This window comes from Harpia harpyja, chromosome 23, assembly GCF_026419915.1.
Source record: "Harpia harpyja isolate bHarHar1 chromosome 23, bHarHar1 primary haplotype, whole genome shotgun sequence".
Classification (NCBI taxonomy): Eukaryota; Metazoa; Chordata; class Aves; order Accipitriformes; family Accipitridae; genus Harpia; species Harpia harpyja.
The window spans coordinates 11587418-11601482 of NC_068962.1; the positions used below are offsets into that span (position 1 = coordinate 11587418).

Genomic DNA, 14065 nt, shown 5'->3' on the forward strand with positions numbered 1-14065 from the left:
CCTTGATACACGGTGAGGTAAAAGGGGAGCTGTGTATGGAGTGCGAAAGGCTTCCTTGCCTTGACACGGTGAGAGACCGAGGCATCTGGTGAGGTCCAGATGTCCAGCTCTCTTTGTAGTGAAGGTTTCCACTTGTATTCTCTTTCTGAAATGGGAAAGAAAGACTTCTTTCGCTGGAGGCCAGGCCATTTCACAAGGCCTGAAGAGACCAAAATATCCTGGATGAAAACTTGTATGTGGTGGCACTAGGTGTTGGAAAGTTACTTTCTTACTTGTTACGTATATTGCAGCGTGTCTTGGAATTGCTGTTCAGGATCATTTGTTGTATATCTCATCTGTATTTTTGTAGGCATAAGAGCTATTCTAATTTTAACATCAGATATATAGAACTACTAGAGCTATGTAAAAAGGAAAAAATAGCAAACCAAAACCAACAGAAACCCCCAAACCTAAAGGAGCCTACTGCTATCTTAATTAAAAGTTAGGAGACTGCTTTTTAATTGAGGGACTTTGCAAGTTTGTCTCAGAAGAGGTGGGGCTCACATTGTTTTGCCTGGATGACTTGTGTGCTGATTTAATTCAAAGGGGAATAAAAATTCATCTGTCTTTCCTCCTATACAGACAGAACATTTTAATGTAACTTCATTTCACAGAATATATTTTATAAAATCAAATTGAACAGTTCTACCTAGTTCTTAGAAGCGGAGCCCTGAAGGTGTGTGAGGACACCACGTGCTGCTCTCCCAGCCTCTGAATTCCTCAGGAGCGAGTTTGGATGAAGTCGCGTCTCTTGGCTGGTCTGTTTACTGTCTCTCCCATTTTCAACATTCTTCTCTTGACCTGCAGTGTTAGTTTACGAACTCCATTACAAATTCCAGTACTGCAGGTCAGTAGGTGGAGTAAAGGTTTTAAGTAATTCCAGGCTGGTTTGGCGTGGGGTAGATAGGGGTGCGTGATTGAATCAGACTCAAGTTAGGTGTGGTTTATCTTGATTTTATTCAACTGAAGTGAAACAAAATGACGAGGAAAAACATCCTGATATAATCGTAATCAACTTCTGTGAGGTATGGACAGTAAGTGCCAAAGTTGTGGTTACAGGAAACTAAAACATTAATGAAGTTGCAGTATTGGAGCTGCATCTGTTCTTGACCTTAAAGTGAACACTAATTTCCAAGATAATTGAATTAGGATACATTTGTAAGTAATTTTCATAATTCATTGCTAAACAGTAACTGTTGCTTATTTCTAAGGCTGTGAATGCTTTAAAGACAGTACTTTCTTATTGTAAATGTGGCTTTAATCGTTTTTTTAATGCTGGAGATAGAACTGTTCAGATCTACATTCATAAAGAACAGTTGAACCAAAAATCTATTCTCTCCACCCTGCCTTTTGCTGAAGGCTGGGACAGCAAAACCCTTCTGTCCTGGGGAACTGAAAAAGGACACTGCCTCTTCATTTGAAATCCAGACTGTTCTGTTTCTTGGTTTTATGTGAATCTGAACCATTTGGGGATTTCCAGCTAGAAGGTAACAGTCTGTCCCATCACATGTTCTCAAATCCATAGGGTGCTAGACCTGGTACAGCACTTGCTGTTTCTGCTGGACCGCTTAGGATTTAAAATTGAAAAAAATACGACTTGCAATCTGGTATCTGAAAATTGGCAGACTACATCTGTTCAGAATGTCTTCGGACAGATGACCGGTTGCTGCCTGCCTAGCACTAGCCACTGGGCAGAAATGAATCCACATGAGCAGGTTGTTATTGCTCCATTTGTCATCCCAGTACTCAGTAAAGATTATGGATGGGTATAAGGAAATAGAAAAGAAGTAATAAAAACCTATCAGAGCATAATCTTCTGTAGCAAAAGCAAAAGCCGAAGAGTAGATAAGCACTGTAATCTTAAATGTCATAAACCTTTAGGTCTGCAATATACTGAACTCAGTTCTGTTCTTAGTGATCAATATCTTCTCTTGAGTACCCTGAAAGGGAATCTGCAGACATAAAAAGTGCAACAGTCAAACACAATTTGCTCTGTGTTTCTTGGATAAAACAGTTCTAGTGGATTGCATTAAAACCTATTTAGTCACTATGGACTTTGTAATGTCTAGTACACAAATTTTCAGGAAGTTGTTGTAGCACATATCAAACATGTCATGCTTGATCCCAGAGTTGTGTGGGGGTTTGTGTGTGTGTGTGCGCATGGGTATACACAGGCACGTATGCAGGTATGTTGGTTTAAACCAACATTCAGGTCTTACTGGAATTGCTCTTCTGAAGTATTAAAAGAGCTAGTGAGAGTAGATGAGAAAGATAGATATTTTTACTTTTAATTTCAAGATATAACAACGTCAGAAACTTTGTTTCCTCTTTTTCCCAAATTGGCATTTTCCTTAAGTATGAAGCAATGACATCTGTGCCTGTCAAGTGCTTTTCAGCTGAAGGTTTATTTCTGTGGGCTTGGCTTGTTCAGGCATCTCTCCTGCCACCCACCCGCCCCGTTCACGGTCCATGCCTGACATCTTCTGGTGGCATTTCCAAACTACACAGTGGCCTCTACGGCAGTTAACGAAGAACATTATAGGGCCCTAGAGCTTAAAAAAAAAAGCATAACTGCTTTGGTGAAATTGTCATGCTAAGGTTTCATAACCCTCAGAATTATTGTTGTCGTATTCTGCTTCATCACCTTATTTACATATGCAAAATCTCACACAAATTCTGTATTTGCAATTATTCCTCTAGGTTTCCTTTGCAGACTTCTTGATTTTGATGACATTTAAAAAAAAGGTGGGGGGCGGGCATTTTTTTTAAACAGGTGTCAGATAAGATGCATTTTAACTGTATTGTGAAGTCTAATGAATTTTTAAAATGCATTCGGCATCTAACTTGCAGCTTTGGGACTACTGTCACATAACAGCAAAGCCTTATAACAGTACAGGCTTTAGACTCTCATAAATTTAATTTCCTTAAGTAAAGCTTAAAGCAGTGTTTTTTTGGATGCTAGACCACTGCGTCTCTTATTTCCCAGGAATTTACTGAGCTGCTATGCATATATATACAAAGCGGTAGGAAGATAGGTATGTGTTTAATTTAAAAGAAGCTGATGGTTTTGTTTACAGGAATTACATTCTAGTCCTCCATATCCATTCCTTTCTACATTCCTTTCATTCAGAGGCTCAGACTGTTTACATGGTCCGCTTCCCTGCCGTTACATTAAACCCTGGAAAGAAAGACGGTTTCTCCAAAGAGGTCTGCTTGGCAAACTCCCCCCAGAGGAATGGTCTGTGTGGAGAGCTGGTGGGAATTTAAAGCCTGAAACTGTCAGCATCAGCGCGGGGTGTTTGGCAGCAGTCCTGAAACGAGGGCTGCTGCTCGTGCTCCAGATGCCTGCTTGCTTCTTAACATCGCTGAGGATATGGCGTCCTTGGGCCTGGGACATGCTGTAGCCACTTACTGGCTGTGTTTGTTCCTTGAATTTCTTTCAAGTAAACAAAATATTTTCAGACACTTTCTCCTCCCATCTCTGGCTTCGTGAGCAGGCAGTCCCAGCCAGAGCTTTGTGTGGTTCCCTCTGTTTCCATCAGCACCAGTGCTGTCCTGCTGTATGGCCCTCAGCCAGAAGGCTTCAGGCCTGCTTGCACCATCCTTCAGGACTGTCTGTACTTCAGTGAGGCATCCAGCTTTCTCACGTTCTTCCTTTGGGCCACCACTGATTTTTCAGTGCTCTCCCTGCACACGTGAGCCTGAGGGGACAGAGCTGTATGTTACGCTGCTGCAAGGCGTCCATCCCTCAATGCTACATGTAGTCTTCAGAGCCCCATGTAAGTTGAAGTACCCTTCTCAGGACTTTCCACGTTATGTCAAAAATCTTGTTACTTTTTCCCCTTGCTGTTTGGCTTCCTGAAAAGTTCTCAAATGCCTTGTGAAGATTGTTCAGAACATGTCTATCTCCTGCTCCTCACAGAGACCTGGGGCTTTCTCCTCAGACAAGATCATCCCTGAAATGAAACTACTGGGACAACAGTCATGGGTGAGCATTTCAAAGCACCTTATTTGCTTCCACTTTTCTGTGCTGGGTTTGGTTTGAGTACAGCCTACAAAGCATTAAAAGCATTGGCCCTAAAATCCAAAGCTGAGATAATACCCTCACCTACTAAAAGGATAATCCAGCTCCTCTCTCTTCCTATTATTCTGACATGGTTTTGATCAAATTGACGTGACCAGCACTTAGTGAGGCTTTACAGCTCTTGCCACAGTCTGACATGACATGAACTTGCAATTAAGAGAGCATGCTCTGCTGAAGCACAGGACAGGGCCGGCACTGAGAGGGGTTCCTAAACCATTTCACGATCTCTTCAAAGCTAAGTGCCAGAATAACACTTTGTGCAGGGCCAGCTTGTCAGAGGGCAACTTCGGATAGTTTGGGAGAGATTTATTTTGAAATTGGCATTAAACTGAGGTGCCACTTCCAGGTCTGTGCATGAGCACCGGGTGCCTGAACTCCCAGTGTAGTCACTGGAGCTCAGAGAGCGATGTCACTCCCTAATGCACGCACCCGCTGCCTTGTGCCTGAAATTGCCATTTCATTGACCAAATCTCTGCTTTCTATACTTGGAATGGAGCATCAGGTACGCTTGTAGACACCTGTATGTGGATACCTATAGTCAGAGGTCTTAAGCCAAATCCCCACCCTCGTTACAAAGTGGTCTTGATTTTACAGCATCCAGAAGTACCAGCATTTTTTAAAGAAAATCTATTCCAAATCACCTTCCTTGAAAAATCATTTCAGTTCTGTGCAGTCAGTAGGTAGCCCTGTCAGAAATGCAGTCCTCTTCCATTGTATAGAAAACAGATTTTAAAAACAATTTATAAATATAATTAAAGTATTCTGGTTAATTATTTAATACATTTAAAAGCTTTCGTAACTGTAGCCTCTGGACACTCAAAACCATGCCAGTTCATCTCCAGCATTAACCCTAGAACTGGAGAATTTCCTGAGAGACGGAATACATTAATTTCTATCAGAATATTCAACAGGGTACTGAACAGGTTGAAAAATCTTCCTCCTCCTTTATGAAAAATGAATCTGTGGTCAGGCAGTTTCCATGGCTGCATATGTAGTTATATAGGAAATACATTTCCTTTCAGTTTTTTTGCATGCTGTATTTTACCGTTATTTTTTGTATATTTACAACTAAGTGGGAGGAAGAAATACAGCAAGGTGATGATTTGAGTGCCTTTCAAGTTGAAAAAGAATGAGAAATGGCCTTAGTCCTCACTAATTGTTGTTGGCCGATTCTGAAGACCCACATCTTTTATATGCCTGCCAGGTTCAGAAACTGCACAATCCTGCAGATAACACACCTGGGTCACTCTCTGCTTTCTTCTTCTTCCACAAAGTGGAGCTACAGCTGCACTAAGTGAAAAGAATGTGGAAAAACGATTGAAGCATAAGGAAATAATGTTCTGCACTGAAAAAAAGTTGAAGCTTGACAGCTGAAAGTGAAGGAGAGGTAATTCATCAATTTAGCTTTGCAGTGCTCTAGATCCAGAAATCATAGAGGCTTCTCATCTTAATCCATCTTGAGTGAGCAATGAAGCGTGTGTACCGCTTGCACATGGCATACCCTTTCTTTACCTTGGCACAAATCTTACTGGGGGTGGTAGGATGTGTTTCTTGTGGAAGACAATGGTTGGTTTTCAAAATAGTGGTTTCGTTTACAGGTAGAAATGCGTGGTGGCATGTTTCACACCACTGAATAGCAGTGACTAGTGTCTACTGTGACTCCTCACAAGATACTGCACAAGCTGCTTTGTGAAATCTTTTAAGAACTCTTCGGTGATGCTTTACGGCTGAGTGAGAGTGTCCAGATACTCTTGAGGTTTGAGCTGTGTCAGAACCAAAACTCTAATCGCTGCTGCAGCCCTGTGTGGTGTATTGCTGACCTGAGGTCAAATAAGTGGCATTCAGTTTCTGTCTACAGAAGAAGAGTAATAATGCTTACCAACTCATTACTGAAATAATTATTTAGATATGATGGGCAAGGTTTATACAGCATGTTGAAAAAGAGTGATAGAAGTTCCTAATTATGGAACTAGTGGTATTGTTAATCTATAACTGTTACATACTTCCTACAAAACTCTCTTCCTCAAATTCTCAAAGAGATAAAGATTGTTTCCTAGTTACATATGTGGAAACAGAGGTAGCAGAAATGTGAAGTAGATTACATAAGATTCCCTGAAAAAAAGCCAGTCAGGAGTAAAACCTGATCATCACAATATAGCATTCTGCCAGTCAGGCCAGCAATTACTTAAATAGCTCCTAAGTACACTGGAATTTCAGTTAACTAGGATGGTAAGCACAACAAAAAACCAGCTACAGCGGTGGTTAGGATTAGAGAAGGTTTGGGAAATGCAGCCCTGGACTGCAGAGCAGAAAATACAGAGTACATCTAGCCATGGGGTACATATAAAGGCAGTGTTTCGCCCTGATTTTAGTGACAGAATCAGCACAGAAGATGGATCAGCTACGCCTGTGCATGAACTGATGCTCACTGATGTGGAGGTGGGAAGCTTGGGGAGGTTAAGCCAACACTGGTGCAGCTGGCGGGTGAGAGATGGTGGCTGATGGGGTCATGGGACTGATGGGACTAACGCTGGACATCCCTGAAGTACGGCTATGCTGGCTCCTTGCTGTTTCATTTACCAGTAAACCTACCAACTTCCTTGTGTGCCTTTTATGCCAAGTAGGGAGCAAGGGGAAGCAAAAGGGGCTGGTGCAAAATCCAGTTCTGCCCAAGCTGAAGACCTTAGCTGCCCCTCAGCAGGCTCTTCCTCATTTCACCCTGCAGTTCTGGTGAAGGGAAAGACCTGACCCTAAGTCTTTGCTACACACACTGCACTTACTAACCATGGGAAAACTGCGTGCCTGTATGTGTAAACTAAGCAAATAGCACACTGCTCCTTACTAACTCCTTGGTTTTGGTTATTACACTTCAGGCTGACACTGAACTGTATCTCCAGGCAGTCTGCAGGAGCCATGTGTTAGGAATCACAGAATCGTTTATGTTGGAAAAGACCTTTAAGGTCATGGACACCAACCATTAACCTAACACTGCCAAGTCCACCACTAAACCATGTCCCTAAGTGCCACATCTACACGTCTTTTAAACACCTCCAGGGATGGTGACCCCACCATTTCCCTGGGCAGCCTGTTCCAACGCTTGACAACCCTTTTGGTGAAGACATTTTTCCTAATATCCAACTTAAACCTCCCCTGGCACAACTTGAGGCCATTTCCCCGTATTCTATAGCTTGTTACTTGGGAGAAAAGACTGACACTCACCTGGCTACAACCTCCTTTCAGGTAGTTGTAGAGAGCGATAAGGTCTCCCCTCAGCCTCCTTTTCTCCAGGCTAAACAACCCCAGGTCCCTCAGCCGCTCCTCATTGGACTTTTGCTCCAGGCCCTTCACCAGCTTCGTTGCCCTTCTTTGGATGTGCAATCAATTATTTCATGGTATTATCCAGATCAGTAATTTCCAAAGTGCTGGGATTTTTCTTCCTCCTGATGAGTAGTACCCTGTGGCTGTGTGACCAGGTATGTGTTGAATCGTGTTGTGTGGCAAGGAAGAGACCATGTTGCTGCTAATAAGACCAAATACACTTCACAGATAACTGGTTTAGATAATTAACAGGATCAAATGTTTTCATATGTTCTAAATAGTTCAGATGAAAAGGATACAATTCTTGCAGGATTTTGAAAACTGACCTAGCTCTGCAAACCCATGTCACAGTAAGTGGCTGTTCTACACTACCATGTGTAAATATATTAATGAGATGATCAGGAAATGGCATTAATCTTCTCTCTCTCTCTTTTAATTTTTTCTCTTTTTCACTCTTAAGGAAGAGTACAACAACCTTTAAGGACATTGAAAATCCAGACAGTTTTGAGTAAGATGACTTGGCTGATGATAATATGATTGTTTAGCAGATTGTGTCAATGGTAACTTCAGATTTGCAATGTTAAAAGGTAGGGATCTTGAAGCCTTTTGCTGTGGCTCTGGAATGCATATGGCTAGGATTTGCAGTATAGTAATGCCCAGGTGCCTAAACTGTGGATCAGAAGTCTGTGTGCTGCAAACAACAGGAAAAGAAGTTGAACATGGCAACAAAGTGAGTGTGAATTAAGTGGGAAAGTGTGGTATATGCCATGTCGTATGCTCAGCAAGGAATGGTGCGCTGCTGCTTACATGTGGAGGACACCTACTTTTTTTGAGGTGCTGAGGAATACAGTGTGCCAGTGCATATTTGTATTTAAGAGCTGCTAGTCAAGGAACATGCTGTGTAATTGTGCAGGGACGTGAAATATTCTGTCATGAAGGAGCTTCTCATCTATCCTTGAACATATCGAGAGGGTGAGAGGATTTATGGAGCTGTCACCCAGGAGATAACGAATGCACACACATACAAAGGAAAGTGAAGATGCTATAAAACCATTAGCCTGGCTAGCAAGAAAATGAAAGAGTTCGCTGATAGTTAATGCTTTTAATTTGTTCATTCTTTCAATGCATTTTAAAACCTAGATTCCAGTGAACTTTGCTTTTATTTCACCTGTATTGACATTCTATTTAATGTTTGCTGTCTACTCTGTATCATGTAAATTTTGCCTTTTCAGATAACTGGAAGTAGGTAGGAGACAGTGGTGTGACCAAAAGTTTGCTCCCCGTGAGATGTATTAAAGAGAGAATGTGAGTCAAGCCGGCCTCAGTCAGCTTGAGTAGAGATAGTCCTCTTAGCCTGTGATCAGAGGAGAAGTACTTGTGCTACCAACTTCAAACAAGGTTGGGAGGAGACTGGCTGAGGCTAACGTGCAGTTCATACTGATTGTTCAGCTACCTTGGTTATAATGAAATGGGCTTGCATTACCGCCCTAGGCAAAGAGAGTGTTCACTCTCTCTTAGGGTTACTGGAGATTTGATGAAGGCACTTGAGATGATGAAAGTCGTGGTGGGAACTGATTTAGAATTTCTGGTACAGGGGGAAAAAAAAAAGCCCTTGGTGTCACCCAGTCCATCACATTTCTTCTCCATCAAAAGTGCTACTTTGCTTCTTTGAAGTGCTGGTATGACTCATCATTGCTAATAAGGTATAGAATAAGATCATGAAAAAAGTATGCTTTTGACTGCATATGTAGAGAAAGGTATTATATTGTGGCAAGACATTAAACACTGTAGCATCTTTCTAATTTATACTCTGAAACAAGTAATAACTGGTTGCAACGGCTTTTGCAACTCAGTGTTTTTCCCTGAACCCATGTTCCTAAGAGATTGTTAGGCACCCCTTGTCACAAAGTAGTTGAATAAACTTTAGAAAGGAAGGTTGGCTAAGCAGAAGTGGAGCAACTGAAGCCTGAGAAGAATCAACAACAGAACAGCTTGTGCTCAGCTGGATTAGGTAGCACAGTAATTACAACATAAACAGTAGCAAACATGGGATCAAAAGTTTAGTTAGAAGAGGTCTTGTGGCTCTGTTGACATGGGGAAAGTCAACTGTTATGGGCAGTGACTTGGGGAAAGACAAAAACAAGATCGTGTGGCCTGGGGCTATATGGCAAGAGGCAAAGATTTGGTCCCCTGATCTGCAAGTGATTTCTTTTTCTTCCTGCATTTTTTTCCCAATTTATTCCTCTGTGTTATCTGTACTTTAAAAAATGTCAGCTGGAGAAGCTTGCTTGCTTTTCTTGCTTGCTGTTGTTGCATTACTAATTACTGCAGATTTAATTATGGTCACGGTGCTCAAACCTTTCAGGCAGCTATTTGTTTGTGTTAAATCCAAGGAATGAGAGCATTAACCAATTCTCCTCATGACTGGGTTGGAGTGGGAGATGTAATTCTTTCTGTGTGGAAAAAAAGACTTTTCAGAAGCATGGAGCAAAGCAACAGCGATAACCTGAGTCTCCTCAGGTTTTTATTCTGGAGACTTGGAAGGCTCAAACACAGGACAGTATGTGGCCTAGGTAGGAATTGTCTTCTCTCTGGTACAAATCTGTAGCTAGATACTTCTTCTCTAGTATGGTAGAAGTCTGTAGCTAGGGTATATATTTATTTGTTTGCCCCACATTTATTTTTCTGTTCTTTTATACAATCTCTATAAATGTCTTGCATTTCCTTCAAGATTGGCTCTTTTTAGATTTACTTTTTACAACTTCTTCCTGCCAAGGACTCGCTCAATTCCTTTTTATACCCTGTGTTTGGGCATACCTGATTCAGCTGCCGTGGAGAGCTTTTTACTCTATACCAGATCATATGACAGCTTTTAATGGGATAGTATTTTCCAGTTTTCCAATAGGTATTTTTCAAGGCTTCATTTGATCTTTGATAAGCGCTTTGAGATATTTGCATAGAAGGAGCTCTGTCTCAGTGACAGTAGTCACTGTAAGGGAGAAATGTCCTTACCGAAGTCAAGAAGCATCCTGGTGTCTGTACGCAGTGCTCTGCTGGGACACATAGGCATGTTCTGTGGGTGTGTGAAGCATGTCTACAACGAAACATACTCCAAATAACATATATGAAGTCTAAATATGTATATGAGGATAGTAATTTGAACATCCTTTGTGTATTCCCACTTCATAATAAGCTTTCATTATGTTCTTGGAGACTACTGAGAAGACAAATCTATTTTTCTGTCAGCAATTCCTGTACAAAAAAAGTGGTTCTGCCTTTATTTGCCTTAATGGCTTGACCAGCTCTCCTACCTTCTCTTCTTATTTGAGATCATCTTTACAGACATTTTTGTGCTACTGTTCACAGAAGAAAGAATATTTGGGTGATCAAAAACATTTGAGTTGAAGTGCCTGTCTGGGTACTTGTTTCTCAATATACGAAATTAGAGATGGCCTCATAATTTAGGTCTGCTCCAGCTGAAATAATTTTACGCCACAGATTAAATTTTGTCAACTCACTCATCTGTTTTCTAGATCATTAATAAATATTCATCTGCAACAATGGACCTCTTAGTGCCCCAACCTTAATCTTACACTATGCTGAAATTTGACCATTTAATCTTCATTTCATCCATGAAAAAGACTATCAGTCACTCTGATTACTTAATTTCCTTGATAGCTTTCTCTCAGGGCTTTTGTGTATCAATCAGTGTCAGATCAAGGTGTATGGTTGGACAGGAGTGAGTGAAACTCTTAAGTTTGATGAAGCAAGGAGTTCAAGCCAATTAAACAATTTAGCCACTTATTAACTTTGAAGAGTTGGCTTACAAATTCTTAACTGAGTTAAACAATAGAAGCAACCTTGTATTTGAAAGAAAGAAAATATATGAAAACCGCTTTGACTCTGTGGATGTCACAGAAACTATCTCAAAAAAAAAATTGGTTTAATAATATTGCCAATTTCATGAAGAAAAAAACCATCTTGAGCAGGATGCAAATTACTGAGCCTCAGAGTCTATCTTTCACCAGAACAAGTGGATGATAATGTTTCTGACTAAGTGTGAAATAATTGACTTCAGTGTTGTATTCCAGGTTCCAACCTGTCAGGCTTTCAGTCAGGATTTACAGCCAGAAATCCTCCTCCTTGTGATGGATGGTCTGAGGGAGAAGACAAATACAGCCTGAGCCTAATCTGGAACTCTTCAATGACAGATCCATGTCAGGGCTTTGGAACCACCTCTTGGTGCCAGTGGGTGCTGCCGCTTCTTAGAAAAGAGTCATGAAATCTTCTAGACTAAGGTACACGTATGTGAATACAATAAATACAAGGAGAGGAGATTTCCTGGGCTCTGGGAGGATGTGAGCAAAATTAGGGAGGTTTGTGTAGGGTTCTGGGACAATCTTGATTAGCGGAGCAGAGAATATTTTGCCACTTCTGTGCATTGGTCTTTTGTTTAGGAGAAAAACTGATGTCGGCTCTATTTGGTGTGTAACATCAGTGCATCGCCTACTGTGTGCTTTCCTTGTTGTAATAAGAGAGTGTACAAGGATATGAAATGGTTGACTGAAATTAAATGTGAGCTGTCAAACTGATAGGACTGGTTCTGTCAGAAGATGAAACTGTTGGTTTGGGCTTTTTTGGTCTAAATGGATGTTCAAAATCTCAGTATGTTATTGCACAGTGATGGCATTGAACAAAAAGACTGTACTACCTGCCCCCTCCATCTTTACCCCAAAAGCCTGGAAGAACTGTCTTCACTTCCCCAACCTATTTGGCCTCTTAATAAGCTCCGTTAAGGATGTCCAGATCATTTGTTTGTAGAACTTCATTTTTTTGTGTTGAATACAGCATAATCTTGAAATAACTCTCTTCGTACAGTTCTTGTGTCTGAAAATATTGCTGCAGGTGTCAGTCACAAAGTACTACATAAAGTCTTCCCTGTACTGGTTTGTCACTTGCTTTTGGAACTGCTTTCTGGTACAATATTAAAAGTATTCGCTATATTGAATATAAAAAGATGTACTGCATATAAGGTAAATGTAACTAAGACTGGGTAAAAGTTCTTGTGGTATGTATAGAAAAACCCTTTTCCAGACTTTCTTTAATGCCTGGATGAACAACAGTGTCTGAACTGACACTAAAAATAGGGGCTGGACGTGAATTTGGTAGATGCTATGTTCTGAAAAGCAGGTCAGTATGTATGTAAGAAACTGAACTGGCAGCCTGGAGTAAAATGCTAATGCATAAATAAATAAGGGAATTGAGTGTTAGAGTAATCAGGAAATATAATGTTCTAATTCTTGCTTTGCATAACTAACAGGCAATTAACTTTCATTGACTCATGATGTGAAAAGTGATCGAGAGACGTAGATCCTTTGCTTTGGTAACAGTCTGTCAGTTGGGAAGAATGTTTTTCTTGACAGTTGATTAGAGGTTACATGAGCTGAATAAAATCGGTAATTTTTGCTGCTTTTCCCACTTAGTATAACAGCTATTATGTGAAGCATTTTTCCTAACATTAGTTGTAACGACTGGCTTTAACCTATTAGCCTTGTTGGAAGAACTGTTTTTGATTGACAAAGATGTCATTTTGGTATGCTCAAGATCTGCAAAAATGGCCGGAGCACATAGAATCTGGATCAAAGTATTTTTATTTATTGACTTTGATAGATTTGGGTCTGCTCTGAAGCAAACTGCTCCTCTTAGGGAAGTATGTGCTTGGTCTGATCATGCAACAGCTTAGATGGCAAAGAATGGAGCACCAGCATCATCTCATACCTCCATGATGTGGTACCTGCCTTTATCTGTGGGGAACCACACTGCGCCACGGGAGTGTTACCTCAGCTCCCGCAGACCAAGCAGGCATCACCTCACAGCAGATCTGTAAAGCTGCAGACACAGACTCTAGTCATTCACAGTTTTGGAAGAGTAACTGCTCTCCAAATCGCCAGGAGATGTCGGCCTGCTCTCGCTCGCTGAGAGTGGCATCAGTCCATTTGGTGCTCATTGACACTAGATGATGAAAAAAAAAAAAGAATAGGGTGCTTTCTGAGCAGTGGGAATAGGGAAAAGGGTCAACCCTGAAAATATTTACAATGAGCTCTAACTCGTAGTAAGGCCTCTTTTAACAACGGCTGTGGTTAAACGGGTGCGTATCAGTGTGGTTCCTGAAAGGAATGGGCATATTTCTCTTGAGACTGCGGAAAAAGCAAAGGGGGGGGGGGGGGATTGCTGTGGAAAATGGTCACATAAAACAAACATGGCTACAGGTTTGGGGTTTTTGGGCGAGTTAGTTTTTTGTTGTTTTGGCTTTTTTTTTTTTTTAAGCTGTTTCTCTTCATAGACTCAGGAACTTAAAATGTTTCATAGCACAATGTTTTCAATCATTTTTTGTTTGTGGATTCACTTCCTCCCATACCTCCTCCCTCTTACACAGTTTAAGCTTTTATTTAATGATTTAGTTCACATGAGGCTTGATTTTTATGGCCAGCTTAGAAGTAGCTCTTGAATGTAGGTTAAAATACACCATCTCTCTCCAGAAGAAAACTTCAATCATGGCTCTAACACAATTGGCTTGAAGAGTACTGGTGTGTAGGTAACTACTTGCAGTTTTTGTCATGGTGT

General features: G+C 41.0%; 1 long non-coding RNA gene across 2 annotated transcripts; it reads left to right on the forward strand.

Moving 5' to 3' along the window:
• Window positions 1-2857: 2857 nt before the first annotated feature.
• Window positions 2858-13694, forward strand: LOC128135676 (uncharacterized). 2 transcript variants are annotated; one of them, XR_008233199.1, is made up of 3 exons: window positions 2858-3818; window positions 3962-4027; window positions 11533-13694. It is a non-coding gene; the product is annotated as an uncharacterized LOC128135676 (long non-coding RNA). The 2 variants fall into 2 exon arrangements; XR_008233200.1 differs by lacking the exons at window positions 2858-3818; window positions 3962-4027 and adding exons at window positions 5203-5510; window positions 6496-6562.
• The last annotated feature ends 371 nt before the right edge of the window (window positions 13695-14065 follow it).